Source organism: Rhynchophorus ferrugineus, unplaced genomic scaffold, assembly GCF_030347505.1.
Source record: "Rhynchophorus ferrugineus isolate W39M unplaced genomic scaffold, kcgeb_rfMv2 rfM6, whole genome shotgun sequence".
NCBI lineage: Eukaryota > Metazoa > Arthropoda > Insecta > Coleoptera > Curculionidae > Rhynchophorus > Rhynchophorus ferrugineus.
In genome coordinates this window covers 34538747-34557467 of record NW_027472585.1, presented here as the reverse complement: position 1 = coordinate 34557467, position 18721 = coordinate 34538747, and positions in this window count along the sequence as shown.

Genomic DNA, 18721 nt, shown 5'->3' with positions numbered 1-18721 from the left:
TTACCAGGATACTTGAATGACAATATATGGGGAAACAAAACCCATATAAAATCAAGTCAATAGTAAGGCCTAAATGACATACACAGCAAAAATTTAATCCGATACATCCAAAACCACCCAAGTACTAAAGTACTGAAATGAGAGGGTACATTACTTAACAAATATCTCCGGATTTGGCGCATGTGCACTGTCCTGCATAGAAAACCATAGAAAAGAATAAACTATATTGTTTTCCTTTCCTAATGGCAATGAATTATTTTCGAGTCGATCCATAGAGTCGATCAAGTGAAAACAACAAAAAAGTATAGGACATTTAGAGTTTGTGATAATAATTATATAGAAATAATAATTAAATTGTTGTGTTATTCTTGGTACTTTAACATACATTGGTTTTAAAATATGGAAGAGCAAGGATAACTGCAGATAACTAAGGTTAAATGTTTAAAAATTATAAAATCCAAACAGCATCAATTTTATTTTTAGTTGGAATGTTAACTGCTAAATGTATAACACATCATTTTCAACGACATCAAATAGGTATTAACGTTCGTCGGGTCGGTCAGTCGGTCAAAATGTGTGGCTGCTGCTGCGATTATTTGTCCGAACACTCACTACTATTTTTGGAAGGAATTTGCACGAGAACTGAAAACACTGGTTGAAGAAATATTGTTTAATTTAATATTAAATTATACATGTGGCCGATGGGATAATTGACAGGATATTAGGTTAGGTAGATGAAGTACGGTAGCGCTGTGGAAGTGGTGCTGTTACAAAGGCATGGAGAAAAAAAAAGAGAGCGAGACGTCGTTGTGATGGTCTTTTATAGCCTGGAACTGCATGGTACCAATCCACCTGCGTTACTAACCTTTGTACTTGTTGTTGCTGAATTCGTGGTGGCCGAAAGGGTTGTGGCGGTCGCCACAGTATCAACACATGCAAAATTTTAATGATGACAAGAACAGAGAAGAAAATTATTCTTATTGTGTTTGTAGTCAATTCATTAATGAGGTTTGTCCATCAAGAATAACAGTAAAACCTGTAATACTCGTACCTTGTATATATTAGATATTTATTTTAACACTATATATTTTAGTAATGATTTAATTTGTACTTTATACGTGAGATATAGCTAGAATTTTGTAAGAGTGAAAATCAAAGAATGTGAAATTCAGAGAAGAAAAAATTAGAAAGTGATACTATGAAATAATGAAATTTGCTACTAAAAGTAGACCTGGATCAAATATACAAAATATAAAACTCCAACGACGACACCCTAAAATCCACGACACTCTTATGATCTAATGACAAACAAGGAAAAGAGAATGCATTATTATGCAGGTAAATGAATTATGGTTTTGTAAAAGATTGATGTATTGACTGGAGATTTCTATCATCTTGAAAGTACGATCATCCATTCGTTTTAGGCCAGTAAATATACAACTTGTTAACCGCAAGCCCAACAAAACGGGCAACACAATAATAGTTACACTGAAAAAATTACGTTTTTCCAGTAATAATTTCTTTTAATTATTTTTTTAGTAATAACAAAAATCAGCAAAAGAAATTAAAATCAAGTCACAGCAAACCTTAGCAACGACTTAGCAGTGAAATGAAGTGAATGAGAAGAAGGAAGTTTATTGAATATATGTACATATCTTGGCCAGTAGAAAGGGATGTTAAACATTAATAAATGGATCAATTAGTTCGATAATAAATAAGGCACATAATTGAATAAACATATATTGTATATAAGAATATATATACTAATATATATAAAATTAATTAATATCGTCTACTACATCAAGACTAATAGTTTCATTAACGTAATAACTTTCGTCGAATTCCATAAAACATAGGAAGCGATCGGAAATTCGCCGATGGCAAATAATGAGCAAACGGTTGCCTTTTTCATTTCCGAAAGACAAACTCGAAATACATCGATATCAATTAAATGATGGGAAATTTGGACCGGTCGTCCCCCTCAAAATTCCACCGAGCCGCCGCCACCTGCTGCGAGTTTCATTATTCCGATTTCTAATTGATACGGAAATTCACCTTCCCCGCAGCCAGTCCGACTGCCAAATTAAAAAACTTAATCAGAAAAACAATCAAAAACTTCCCGCCGACTTATCCAATCGGTTTCCCGGAAATTTATTCACCCAGACCTTCGTTCATAACCCTAACTCTTGGATATTACTTAAACGATCGCCCGCACAAAAAAAGCCGATATCCATTAACTATCGTTCCTGCTGGAGCTAATGGAACTAATAAAAAATACATATTTATTCTTAATTGTATACTGATGTAATTTTTTTTTCAAGTTCCAAACAAGAATTGGAACGATGCCTTTGAAACTTATTCTTCAATTCAAAACAGCTATGTACCCACGTGAACAACGTCGCAATGTTGCCACTATAATTTATACGTTAGAGTTGTTTTATTATATATACATTAAACTTTTTTCCACACTAGTATAGGTAGGGTTCTAGGCGAGTTTTTTTATGTAGTGCTATCTTCCGAAGAGCTAATCCGCCTAATTAACAATTGTATATCTGAGTAATGTACTTTACTTTCATTGGAAAGCTTATTTACGTTTTAGTGCTTAGTGCTTGTTTCCTTTGATGCAATATTTCCGTGTAAAGCCATTATGGTATTACTATATTTCTTCTTAGTTTGTCCTGTTATTACCTGTATACATCTTTCTTGAAAAAACTACATTACTACATCACTGCATCCTCCTTAATGCATTTGCCATATCTGCAAAACAGTTAGTATTATTTTTCTCCTCATGCTCATAACTCTATAATACAATTTTATACAATTAAAGTATATTAATTGTATACTGTCTTGTCTTAGTAATTGTCAGCATTGAATCATAAACCTATATTCATAAAGTCTTATTTAATCACTTTCACTTTCGAAAAGACTAATTAATTACAAATTAATAACTAAACTGTTTATTTCCAATCTATCAAAACTTCAATGTTCTTCATTCAATTCTTCTTCAATGTGTCTGATCGAGCTCACACAACCGAATCTTTTATTTTCGAAAAATGCCTCTTTCCGTAAATCGAGATAATTCTGCTTTAAATATCCTCCTCGATCTATTGTCTATTGTAATAATTTCTTGCAATGCCTCAATCAACTCATTTGGATTAAATATTCAGTGATAGGGAGGAAGATGTAATATTCTGTGGCAATAACGTTCAGTAATCTGATCTACCATTTATCTTTTCTCAGGCTTATTTCAAAAAAAGTAAATTACATAAGCAACAATTTAAAATAATTCATTCTTTAACATGGTTTCCTCGAAACTTATCTTATGTACTTTAAAATCATTCCTTAATTGCGCCCTTTGTTGATGCACTTGTTGGGATCTTCTCCACTAGTGTAGTATGATATGGTGCATTATATATAACAATAACTGATGGTTCCTCCAAGTTCTTTAAAAGCTTATTTTTAAACTACTTCAAAGACAAGTTATGGTGCATTTCTTCATGGTAATCACCCTGGGACTTAGAGGGAAACACTAATTCTGCATCAGGAATAAAATCATTCCTGTTTCCAGCATAAAGAAATATATGTCTGCAATGAATTATTAATATATTTTATGACTAACAAATCTAATCGATAGTTTTACGTTTCGAACGTTTACCTTTTTCCATCAACTTTTCTTGCCTTGACACTATATTATCATCTTGCCATGAGTCACCCCATGTACCATTTTGAAATATCCATGTCTCATCTAAATATACAAATTAATATATTAGTTCTTCTGTAATTTTGTTATATGTTTTTAAAAATTGTATTGTTTTAAAGGCAATGTTTGCAGGTTCAATTAAACCCCTTCATAGTTATCTTTACAACATTTAAATCCCAACAGTGTATGAAGGGATGTTCTACATACCTCAAATAGTTGCATATCTTTTAGCTTTTTATGGATACTTTCAAGACCATAAATTTTCTCTGATATAATTGTATTAAATTATGTTTCAATTGAAAAAAACACTTACTGTTTTTATACATTTCGTATATTTGAATTATGAATCAGCTAACACCAAGCAGATCGTTATTTTTCTTCAGTTTCGCATAAAGGCGGTTTCTTTTTGGTGAATTTAAGATTATATTGTTTTTTATTTTATGAGATATTTTATTAACCGTGCCCATACTAATACTCAGTGCAGCTGCAACACGTAAAAAATATTTTCAATAAAAACAGGAGTTATTTGAATTTTATCAAAACAAAGTTTGCCGGCCTATAACTCGTAATTATAATATTTTGAAGAATTTTGAGACGTTTGACAAACTAACAACTTTTGTAGGCTCTTTCGGTTACATGTTCGAACTTCTCTAACAGCATTCTATCTCCTTTTAAATAGAATAAAATGAGAGGGAAAATATTGCCTTACTGTAAAACGAATTTATAACTGTCGACAGACACATTAATGACGTGCGTCACTACTGTTTTGAATAGACTATACACATTATAGTTCATACTTAATAATCAAAATAATCTTGTTTACTAACTGTATTTTAAACATTGAAGCCCGAATTTAAATTTAGAAATGTTTTTCTCGCCTGAAAAGTGCAGAAATGAAACCTTCGTGCCATACTTCATCCAAGGCTTAATTAAGGGTAAACATTGTCATAATAATGGTTAACAGATTATAAGGTGTTTTTAGATACTTACTAATAAATCGATAGGTTACTAAAAAATCACACCACCACAACATTTTTGTCATTAGTATTAATTTAAAATAATGTCTGGATATTTATAATATAGAGTGGGCAAAAGTCCCACTACCGTTGACGCAATTTCCGCTGAGTGGCAATAATGGAACGATTATTTTCAGTAAATATTGTCACTACTTCTGCGCGTTCTTGTGGCGTATATTTATTCACAATAAAATTTGGACGTTTACACAACAAAATGGTTAAAGCGAAACTGAACTAAAGGTCACATAATCAGGTTGGCGCGCAATCAAAATGGTAGCGGCACTTTTGCTCCACTTTAATGTTAAGTCAAAATGGTAGCCCCACCCTATACATACCCAACAAAACAAAGAGATAATTTTAAATATATAAAAATATGAAGATTTTAAATATCTTGATATTAGCACATAATGAGAATAATATTGGAAGATACATCAAAAACTAAGTTCCTTTTCCTTCTATGAATTGGAAGAAGTGGAAAATTGCACCAGAAACAAATTCTTATATAATAATAATTTTAATACGAAATAAATCACACTTGTATGGACGCCCATTTTGAAGGGTGAACTAAGACAATTTTCAATAGGGGAAGTTGTGCGTAATTCCTCCTGGGAACGACAAAAGTCCCGATGAAAGCATTCGCCTCAATCGTTAGCTTGGCTGTTAAATAATTGGAAGAATCAGTCTTTTGTATTATGCGACAGATGGAGGGCAATACACAAAAAATGGGATATAAATCCATTGCATCGATGAGTCATAACTACACGCAATTTGACGAAGATAAATCAGCTAGTAATAAAGCAATTTGTTGGTCATACGATTACGTAGCATTCCATTACTTGTTATTGGGTATGTGGTGTTATGTTTATTATTTTGTTATTTATGTATGTTGCTTAGTTTAAATTTATTATTCCAGCATTATAAAACACATTCTTGCAGTCTTACAGGCACTAAAGTCAGATTAAATAAAACATTTTTAACGATAAAACTAAACTATTTAACTAATAAACATTAAAACTATATCACAATTTAGTCTTTGAACTTTTAATCCATTAGTTTAATTATTTACTGTATAGACCTAAATTTTGAAAAGTCAATAGTTCATTTAGTGATTGTAAATACATTCCTTTAATATACATTTCTAAATTGTAAAACATAAAATTTCAAAATTGTTGTATTCATATATTCTCTGTTTTATTATAAAACGTGTATTATTTCAATTAATATTTCATATTTAAAATGCTTAGAAGTTCTTATTATAATTCTGAAAATCTTATTTATGGTACTTTTGTTATAATGTTCAATGGTGTAGTAATTTAAATTTATCAATATTGACTACTGAAGCTTGATCGAAATTAGATTTAATTAAATACAATTATTTTATGTATAAAATAAATACAGTTTAAAACAGTTAGTGACTGTTAGTTCTTGAGATAGTTTTCATATATTTTAAGGTTTTAATATACAAATATATATTACTTTAATTAATATTATATAACAAATAGACTTTTGATCTTTTACTGAAAATATTGTCAAAAAAATAAACTTATTGTATAATAAGTTTATAAATATTTATATATAAATAAAAAATTGAACTGACAAAAAAATAAATAAAGAACTTAAAGAACTAAAAATTAAATAATTATCAAACTTATATATATAGCCGAACATAAGCCTCTTCCTTTTTCGAAGTCGTTTAATAAGTTTTAGCAGCATAACATAATTTTTAAATTATTCTTTATTATGTTAAATATTCCTTCCACTATATGACCACTAGTAAATATAAAATGTAAAGCAACCTTATAACTTACTAGCTAACAATTATTTCTTGCTTGCATATTTCTGTAAACGTGAAATGAAACAACTAAATAGTTCTTGCATTAATGTATTAATGTATTCATATATTCTCTGTTTTATTATAAAACTTGTATTATTTCAAATAATATTTCTTATTTAGAATGCTTTGAATTTCTTATTATAATTCTGAAAATCTTATTTATGGTACTTGTTATAATGCTCAATGGTGTAGTAATTTAAATTTATCAATATTGACTATTGAAGCTTGATGGAAATTAGATTTAATTAAATACAAATATTTTATATTAAAATAAATACAGTTTAAAACAGTTAGTGACTGTTAGTTCTTGAGATAGTTTTCATATAATTTAAGGTTTTAATATACAAATATATATTACTTTAATTACTATTATATAACAAATAGACTTTTGATCTTTTATTGAAAATATTGTCAAAAAAATTAACTTATTGTGTAATAAGTTTATAAATATTTATATATAAATAAAAAATTGAACTGACTTCAAAAAATAAATAAAGAACTCAAAGAACTAAAAATTAAATAATTATCAAACTAACAATTATTTATTATTTGCATATTTCTGTAAAAGTGACATGAAACAAATAAATAGTTCTTGCATTAATGCGTTAATGCTAAGTAAGCCAAACGGGAATTCATTTTGAAATAACTAACACTAATATATATTCAATAAAAGTTGGTTGAAAAGTTGTGTGCTTTTCGAGCTTCCATTTCGACCGAAGAGAATTATTAGTTAACTTTGGAAATTTCGGAGCAAAACTATTTAAAGTAAGGTGCGAAATATATTAGCGGTTTGAACGGCAGTTTCTGACACGTAATTTGTAGTGAATCTCAACTTTTGACACCTGGAAATTTCTCCATTGTACGGCGCACCAACGACTGAATCAGATAAGAATAATTCAAATGCTCCGGGGTCATAGTTCGACTTATTGGAAAACGATAGTTTATAGTTGATATCGTTTCTCATAATGTTGGATTTTAAACATCTTTGTAAATACAAATGTATTTTTACTTTAGTGGATTTTTTTCTGAATCTTAGTCTGGTTTGATATATAGTGTGGCTCAAAGAGTTTTCTCTTTATTGGTGTGTACTTTTTGTATAACATTTGTTATAAGTGTATCGAGATTGATGTTGCATACTCAGTATTGTAAGAAATTGGGACTGTAGTGCCCGAGTTCAAATGTTATCGCTTTAATTGTTTAAAATATAAGGTTTTTGGTTTATATCGGAATGAAATTCAACTTTCCTTTTTTAAAATTAAACAAATTTAAGCAAATTCAAAGTTTATGTTTTAATATTTACATATTTATCATTTAGTATATTTTACTAGTAACACAGTTGATTTTGGAGTTTCTTAGGAATAAAAATCCTTTCTTACATCTATTTGATCATTCATATGGTATGATGGAAATATCTTACTGCTGTTAAAAATTAATCTTTAATGTTAAATATAAGAGTTTTAATACATCATTTGAGTTAGTTCAAGTTGCTGTTAACACTATTTACACTATACATTTGACATAATCTGTATTTTGGTGTGAATTTTATATAGAGGGGAAGACAAAATCATATAAAACTTATATACAATATTTATTTATCAATAAGGTGTTCAACTACTATTTACTTTTAAATATTCTTCGTGGAATAGTGTCTAAATAGTTTCCACCGAAATATTGGCCCATTTTTGTACCTAAAAATCCGCTAAATGCTGAAATGATGTTGAAGATGGCCACTGTCTGGTCTAAAATTCCCCATGGAGGTTTATTATTATGTTGAGGTTTGGTGATTGTATTGGATATATATTTGATAATATTCTGATGCTTTTCAAACCAAGATTCAAGCTTTTTGGCTGTGTATATATGACATCCAGTGATTTTTAATTCCTTATTCCTCCTTTAATTCCTTTTTTAAATGATGTATTATAAGCCTGAGTTGATTTTGTGATTTATAATAGGTGAAATTTACTTACTTCAATGTTTTTTACGGTCATTAATACTGTTGTTGAATTCAATTTCTAGAATGGTCTATAAGTTTTCTTCTTTGGGGCTATTTTCATTGTTAACTCAAAGTGATGCCTTAAAAGAATAGTGAGAGTTTGATAAAAATTGCGAGGAATGTTGTGTGAGAGGGTTTTGCTAGAAGGTATCAAATATAAATTCTATTTCGTCAAAAGTAAAAGTTTTGAATGAAAAATTTACGTTTTAAATTACATAATTTAAACTTTGGTCTAAAACGTTACAATAGTAATGATGTCTGTGTGTAACTTTACGCTTTCGTAACCACCTGAGAGTTTGTATGTTTATGTGATTATTATGATATAGTATTTTATTTATTTTTAGCCATAGTTCTGAATTTTAATGTATACCGATTTTACGCAATTAGATATTCTAATGTATTAATGGATATATATAATGCATACACAAGTCTAGAAATATGTGGCTAAATATTGCAACGGGAGACCAAGCAAATATATCTTCAAACTTGGCAAATTATATCTATTAAAGCCATGCAACTACTTACCTTATTTACTATATTTATCGTGTATGATGTATTATGAGGCTTTAAACAATCCTTTAATAAGCATACAATCTGTGAGGTATTTTTATGACAATTAAAATAGAGATTATATATTTTGAATTATTTATTTATTTATATATTTTAACCCATCAGCCTCCTGGGCTATTAAGGGTCTGTTTACAGATATACAATATACAATAAAACAGATGTAACATACAACACATGTACATCAGTTAAAGTATACAATGTTATTACAGGTATAGAGAGTAAAGAGGTACACACTATTATATTTTTAGTGGTAGTCCTGTTACGGTTAGAAAATTAATCAGCTTGTCCAGATTGTACAGCCTAAGGCACTGCTCCATCGTCTCCACAAGAACAAAAACGGGTTGCAACGGGAGCAACCAGGGTTGACCAACCGTCTCTGCCAGTTGTATCTTTGGCATTCGGTTAGTATGTGTTTGATAGACAGTGAGGAACTACATTCGACGCACAGTGGTGGACTTCTTCGCTTAATGAGAAACTCATCGGTCAGTTTGCAGTGACCAATTATGAGACGCGCGAATAAGCTTAAGTTGCGTCTGCTGATGTTAGTGGTGTTAAGGCCCTGATAATACTCTTTTTTTCGCCTCCCAAAGCCTGTTGCTTTCTGTTAGATCCCATCTAAGTTGGTCTAGATATCTAAAGATCCTCGTAGAATGGTGCTTAATTATCTCTACTCCAGAAGAAAATATTTTCGGTATCCCAGAGTGAGAATGGAGCGACATAAAGATGATACTTTTTCCGCTTCTTTCCAATTAAGAGGTTAGTTCATGGATACGTAATCCTAGAGGGTGTGGAGGTGGAGATATTTGAAGGCAGTTTAAGGAACTCATTGAATCCGAGGCGACAACTAATCGTTTATCGTGCACATCTTGTAGTGAGATCAAGGCCCTATATATGGCAAACAGTTCAGCCGTCAATACACTCTATGAAACGGGGATATCGAAATGTCCTTCCAACATTACCCATGTAAATACTGCCCCACGTTCATTTTATTTTATTTATCCCCTTTGTTCCCCAAACTAATACGTTGATTCTAACATCTTGTTAATATTTGATCACAACAGTGTATATATTTATACATAAACAATTAAATTAAATTGAATGGCTATCTTAGGACCGTAAATATGATCCTCCCCGCCATCCCGTCCCCGTTCAAATATTTGGCAAAATAATCATCAAAGGTAATTAAAAAATCCTTTATTAAACGTACCGTAGATTCCTTTAATTTCTGTTTGTCCATAAGAGACATTCTCTCTAATTAAAAATCGTCCTACACCATCGTTTCGGGCTCATAAAACGGGCAAGAAAAGCCCCCGGATCCGAATACCTTTCCCGAAATTAATTCATTTAAGTTTCCTGGACGACGCTACGTCCTTCTTTGAGATTTCGGAAGCAATTTCGTTCGTTTTTTTTTCCTGTTGGGTTCCTTCTCCGACGGCCGTTTATACGTTAAACGTTCCGACGCCGCCACAATTTCAATAGCCACGGATGGAACGGTTTCGCATCAAATGAACAAGATGAATGAGAAGAAAAACAAACATTGAATTTATGAGTTTTTTGGTTGAGTTGATTATATATAAATGGACTATAAACATGCTTTTTAGCATTCTTTTTTGTTTTGTTTTTGTGTAAGTGGTTCTATTTCCTTTTAACATTATTTTCATTATTGTAACAATTCATCAGCACTAACAATGCCCTTAATTTAATGTTTTGTATTACTTACATTTGACAGGTATACTTTAAGTTTATTTTATAAACCAATTTTCGATTATATCTATTCTAAATATAAATAAGTATATGTTTTCCTCTATCAAAAGTAATTCTAAATATTAATTGACATAATAATTTGTGGTTATAAAATAATTGCATAAATAATTTTTTATAACGTCTTTATTAGATACGCTTAGTATAATCTTAATTTACAATTAATTTATTACTACTTTTCCTATGTACTTGGATTAATTAACAAGCAAGACGAGTGCAAGAAAATACATCAGTATGTATTCCTTAATTATAAAATTGAAATTATCTATTAATTATTAACTTATAGCTATAGTTTACACTAAATATATACACTTTATATAAGTTTGTATGGTTTTGTTCGCTTCAATCTCCTGATATCCTGCGCGTTGTCTAGTAGTTGTATTGCCTCCACGTTAGTATAATTTAGTAATCTTCTTTCGTATTTTAAGGCGAAATCTTGAATAACTTCGCAAGCCCATTTGATTTCCAGGTCATTGTGCAGTTCTTCATTGGTTACGTAGCAATAGGCATTGGTAATTAATCGAGGAATTTTGTTCTGGCAGTGTTAGATGACTAGTTGATTTGAATTTTTAGTGCAACCCCATATTTGCACCCCATAGGTCCAAATTGGCCTTATCATTGTCTGATAAATCAATATCTTTGATTTTAAATCAAGTTGAGAGTACTTTCCGACTAACCAGTATAGTTGTTTCATTTTGGTTCTAATATGTTTTGCTTTTTGTCTAACATGATGTTAATCTGAAAGTAAATTAATAGTTTTCATTTCAAACCCTTTATATTTTATAACTGAAGTAGTTGGCAGAATCATTTCTCAGAGAACAACCTCCATTTTGAATTCAATGAAATGAAAATGAAATCAACTTTCTTATCAACAAAATAACTGAGGTTAACAGTAGATTGGTAATCCTTGACATCTAGTGGAGATCAAGGATGAGCGTGGCACTTGAAGCTGTAAGGTCACCAAAACCGGATTTAAATTGCTGAAGTGGAAGCCAACCATGAAGTATTGGAATTTTGCAAATTAAGTTTGTTGTTTCGAAACTTAGGAAACTATTCAATATCGGTGTGGTTATACCCATGTGGCGACCGCCACGACCCTTTAGGCCACCAGGTATTCACCAACAACAAGTTAAAAGGTTGGCAACGACGGTGGATTGGTACCATGCGGTTCCAGGCTATAAAAGACCATCACGACGACGCCTCGCTCTTTTTTCCTTTCTCCACCCCCTTGTAACAGTACCACTTCAACAGCGCTACCGTACTTCCTTTACCTAACCTAACATCCTGTCAATTCTCCCGTCGACCACATGTATCATTTAATATCGAAATATACCAATATTCCAAAATAAAAGTGAATGTTCAAGCAATCGCATCGACAGCCACACATTCCGACCGACCAGACGAACATTTCCACACCCATATAACTATTATACTATTAAAAAAATTAAAAATATCCAATGGACACAGAGGCAAATTTTCAGGAAAAGCTACAAAGATACTGACTAAAATTGAAAACTGTAGTGTTCTGATGAAAACTGAAACATTTTAGTTATTTTTTCAGGAAAATGGTATGTAGGTAGCGCAACTAATACGGCACTGGATATTCTATGAAATCTATGTGGGGCTTGAGTTTTGATACAACGAGTAGTATGTATATTATAAGAATTTCATTGATATTATTATGGAATTCGGGCGAATATACCGTTCTTTGCGCTAAAATTAAATAGCGTTTAAATAAACTAACGGATTTTTAATTTTAACTCTACCCTTTATATAAAATATAGCCTACTTCATAACAATTTTTAACGTTTTGTTTCAAAATACTTTCATGGAACATATTACTTTACCACCTATCAGGTATAGGAGTAAAAAGGTATAGTAGGTAAAAAATTAAGCATAAAACTGTGTAAAAAGTTCAGTTTTCCTTTCTTATAGGAGGTGAGCCGTGCACTTTAAAAAAACACCACCATAATTAATGAAATCAAGAACTCAAGTACCTAAAAACTCAACGGTGTTAATATTTTGTGTTTTGTTTTAGTATATATATACCTTTCAAGAATTTTGTTTTATTTCTTCTTAGGTCTGCTTTTTTCTTCTTTGATACATTAGATTACTATTTAACATTCATTATCAACAAATCATACAGCTGTAGCAAGTATAATCCTTTCCTAAATAGCTACCTCTTCAGGATTGATGGTATGCAATATTTTCTTACACTTCTGCAATACCTATTAATTGGACGAATAATTGAAATTATTTAAATATATAATTCCCTATTACCTTGTCAATTTCAATTGTAGAATATTATTCTGAGATTCATATTGGCTACTTGTACTTGCCTCATTATTGACTCTTATAGCATTCTTAACAAAAATAAATACTTATATAGACTGACTCAAATTAATATTTTGCCCGTAACTCTTCTTGCCTTATAGTATACCCTACCTAAAAAATATTCGTAAGATAATAATCACATCAATAGTTTTATGGAATCGAAGTCGCTTGAAAATTAGTTTTATATCACGAAACCAGTTGTTTGTCCAACATTTTCGACATGTTGAAACATTTTCATTAACAATAATAATTTAATTACATATCCTATTTCGTTTGAAGTAGGATGAAAGGTTGTAATTATTTGTTTTCGTTACTGTTAATATATACAAGACACCGGCTAAATTACACAGATACTTCCATACCGAACTACGAGCCATGTTTAACATCGATCTTAAATCATAAAATATAAATAATCCAAGAAGCTATCATCATCATCAGCCGGCCCGCTAATAATACCCATTAATCACTTATTAATTGATACCCATTCCGTGTCGGCGAATTCCAAAATAATACTCGGGAATTCGAAATAAATTATGTTAAATCGTCGATGCGAAACGATACAAAAAAAATCGCTCCTTTTGTTTATTTTATCTTTCCTGGCGTGTTTGTGTTTGTCTAAAAGTGAAATAAATTTATTGGCGCGGCGAAGCCGTTGATTCTAACCTTCTATATTCCACTCGTGTTGCGTAAGTTGAGCCTAAAATAATATTGCTTTAAAATAAATAATGTATGATGTTTATACGTCGGGTCGTGTAAAAGTAGTCTTATTCCTTAAACAAAAAAGTTGAGGTCCTAAAGGAATTTGATAAACTATTGTTATATATAGAGCGGGACATTTATTGCTTTTATATTAATTTTACTTGATTCAATTTACCCAATATACAGTGCTATGTTAGGTATGTGATTTAACATGTTTAGGGTTTCGATGAATGGAGGTAAGAAATGAAACAGTGGTGTTTACATTTTGTGACCGTTATTTATTGGTAATATAAAAAATGTAGAAGATACGAAATAGATAAAACGGATGGCAGCGGTGTTACATGGAGACGAGGCTTAGGCAGTCGATGGTGGCACGTCTAAACCCAACGATGGTCGGTTACTGAATGCTCGAAATACCCTTCAGTAACATCCCAGATAAACGTCTCGGGATTGCCAGCTATTCGTTATCGGGTTCTAGTTGGCGCTGCTAGCACGCCGCCCGTGTTCAACATCTGGGATTACATTTCTGGGTACTTTGTTGACTGCTATTCCAAGATGTAATATTCGACATGCGTTAAGGTCGTACTTTAAACAACAACAAAAATATGATACATGAAAAGAGTTTTAAACATTTGGATATTCTAAATCAAAACGGTTGTGGTTGGTACGGTTGCGATCTCTCTCGGTCCTACAGATACCGTCGCTTTGGCATTTGAATGTAGTCTATCGACGACGAGTAGGTTATTTAGCCACATCATTTACCCTAAAGTGGCGACCCCGACGTGATCTTTCGCAAAATTGGGTTTGGACTCGTGAATGGAGGGTATGTGGAACATGGTGTACTTTACGTGGCCGTTATATTTTCTGTTTCAAAATTTTAAATATTTTTAATTCGATTCGTTTTCGATTTTACCTTTAATATTCATTTTCAATTTATTCCTATTCATTTCATTATTTCCAATTAATTTTTTGTCAAAATTTTCTTTCACAATCTTTTGAACTCATATATATTTTTACATCACTGTTTAATCATCAGCGTCTCGGCTAAACGTTTCTTTCGGCGCTATGTTTAAATCATAATGTCTAACCGTTACTCTGTGCACTTGATCTATTGTTGAATGGTGATTTCGAAAAAAACTGGAAATCTGGTATTATTACAAAAGTTTTAACACGTTTAAATATTAGATTCTCAAATAGCTTTGATATTGCAAGTAGAAGCGAAATAGGCCTGTAAGATTCGACTTGTTCTGCAGGTTTGTCAGGTTTTTTGAGCATAATTATTTGTGCCACCTTAAAGCATTCCGGAACACGCTTCCGGCAGTTCTTTCACTAATCCATGTGAAATATCATCTATACTATGGGCCTTTTTAGGATTGACGTTATCAATTTCAGTGGCAACTTCCAATGGAGAAATTAGATTTAAATCTACATCGGGTTGATAAGTTGAACTATAATGTTAAAATAAATTATACCTTATAACATTTTTGTTTCATTATCTTGAAACCAAATTAATATATTAATTTAAATTACTATTCTCTTAAATTCAGATGACTTGAGTTCGCTGTTATTTTGAATATACTATAGGTTACTAGTAAAGGGTAAAAGGGAGTAACAACTAATTTATAAATAATTAAATACAAATATGTTTCGCGTTGGTGACCTCAATAACTAATAATAAATAACAGAAAATATCACCGTCAAAATATGTTGTCCGATAAAAACAAAATGCATTTTCATAATACGATATTCTAATACATCAGGATTTCTATATATTTGCATTAAATAATTTGCCGGATAATTACAGAACATACATTTGTACTATGAGCAACCGGTTCGATTAAAAGTGAGTTCAGCCGGTGCGTCCTATCATAAAACTCGTAGGTTTCCAATTATATTAGTTATTAATTATTTTATTAATTCAAATGTCCATATAAACCAACTAAACTTTTATTAATAATCGATGAACCGGCTAAATTAAATTGTGGCGTTGACTACATTTCGCGATTTTCAATAATTCATGATCATATTCGCTTGCAGACATATATTTGATTTCGAATTTAACTAGACAGCATACAAAATTCAAAAATGGTCCCACTCTAAATTTTAAATAACAAATAAAATGTAAAAATATACGGAATAAGATACATTTTTATGGGATATATTTTAAAATACTATATGTATTTTGTAGAGAAACTTAACTGACTATATTTCTCTTTAAGAGATTGTAGCACTATGGGCCATCAAAATAATTTTTGTACCACTAGTTGCTGTATGTGTTTTGTTGTTTCTTGTTTGTCGGTATTGTTGTTATGGGCTAAGTTTTTTCATAGGTTCTCTTAAGACATCCATTGATTATTCTTCCTTCCATACTTGCCTCCCAGACTTCCTTAACCCGTCTTACTTACACTCTAGTCTTACATTGTAAATATTTTTCTTATTTCAGTGCTTTTTATGCTATACATTTTTATCCAAACGTATGTTGTCTTATGTTAATTCAGATAATTAAATGAATTTAATTATTCTATCCTTTATTTCACATTTCATTAGTATCATGCTTTAGCTGCTTAGATATTTTTTGTGGATAATTAATTGTAAGTTATTACCTCTTAAGACTTATGCTCTTTTCAACAGTATTTTACATATTCTTATATACTATATACAAGCTTGTCTATTCTATCAAGCATTCTCTTAAATTATTTTATCTAGAAATACATATTATGAACATGAAAGTTGGGCTTAGATTTTCACCTTTTCTTAATCTTGCTTGAGTTCTGAAAATTCTTTTAATGTCTGAAATTGCGGCATTGGTATTTATCCTATATATTTCCTGAATTACTCTTATTATATTATCGCTTCTTCCCCTCTGTTCCAAAATAATCATTAATATTTATATTCTAGCTCTGCCAAATGTTTTTTTTTCTGAAACTATGAATACTGGTTATATCTAATTCTTTTTCGAAGGGCTTGTTCATCTTCCCATAAATTGAAAAATTATCATATACACTTTATTTCAATATTCATAGAAAAGTGTTATAAATTACAGTACGGTACATTATTTATTACTTCTTTTTATTTGTACTGAGTAACTATTAATGTATCGTGCTTATTTTACAGGCACATTTACATATTCTTACATTTTTACTAATAAACTAAATTAATTCTCCTCCATCTAATTTCAGAAAACAACTGTTTTATTTCATAAATATGTACTTACCTAATTTTACTTTCTTAGGCTCAGTTGGTGCTTGTTGGAAAGTTTCAATTTGTTTCCTTCTCCCGTTTCTACTCTTATTCTATTCCCTCAAGTAACACGTTTATTTTATTAATGATTATAAATTTAGAGAATAATGTAGGAATAAACACTGTGGTCAGTTAGAGTGATTAATATTGCGGAGAAAATAATTCTATTAACAAAATCAGTCTATCAATCCTTATAGTTCCATTTGAGCTTCATGCTCTGTAATTCAAAATATAAATCCTTATTATTTGAAACCAGGAATACGAATCAACTGTTCAATAAATATCCAAACTGCCGAAACGTGAGATTTTTGTGCATTTCTACATTGAGTAAGACAGTCAGAGGAAGACAACAACTTCATCAAGCCCAAAAGCTTGATATTTCATAGTCAACTCAGTTATACAGACGCATGTCTAGGGTAGCAAGTTAGCAGATTGAGATACATCGAACATATTTTTTTTTAGTGACGAGTTTTCGAAAATTAAGCAGGAGAAATTTCAGGAGATCAAAAGATCAATGAGGATCAAGTTTGGAAGGCAAAATTTTTTGTTAATAAAATGTTAGAATTTGAGATACATCTTATGTCATGATTTCTACGGTTGCTAGCGCTATTGTTTATGGTCCACGCTTTCTTAAGATATCAGAATAGTTAAAGTTAAGGTATATAGTAAGGAATTGGGCCAACACGCCAAATTATTTTTTTAGATCACTAGATCAATTAAATCAAGGAATATAACGAGAGAAACAACGTCTTTTCCTGTATATTTCTGATTCTTAAATCGTAATTATATTTACTTCATACTTAATTTTCTAGTCGAAGTGTTTTTCACTATTTTTAGATATAGCTAAGCCAAAGGGTATAATAATAAAATGAGACAGTTCTAAATGTGGATGACTTTACAGATTTAAATGAAGCTTCACCAAGAACCAAGAAAAGCTAGCACCATTTCCAGAATAATAAAACAACGAATCTAATAGCGAGAGTTAGGAGTAAAACTTGTTGAATATCCTGTTATAGTAATATCTACAAAATTGTTTAATAAATTCACAAAACGCAGATGAATTTGAAGTGTATCTACCATGTTAATTATAATTATTTTGAAATGTTTTTTTAAATCTTTTTTTTTGCTAAATATTTTTAAAAAATAATATAAAAATAAATTTAAAGCTGTGTTATATTTAGATGTTGCAATAAAAATGTTTTCTTTTTCGCCTTTTGCTATTCTGTTCACTTTCCTCATCTACCAAAACAAACTACAATTATCCTTCTAATTCTTTTTGAAAAATACAGGCATTTGGTGATATAAAAGACTGGACAGGCTGCTTGTTAAATAAGTTTAGTGCAAAATCTGGGAATTAAATAGAACTGTAGCGAATTGAGGCATGTCGAATTTTACATCGTGGAATAACGGTCTACAAAATACCCAGAAATATAATCCCAGATGTTGAACACGGGCGGGGTGCCAACTGGAACCCGACAACGAATAGCTGGCGGCAACCCCGAGACGTTTATCTGGGATATTATTGAAGGGTATTTCGGTCATTCAGTGCTCAACCCTCGTTTGGTTAAGACGTG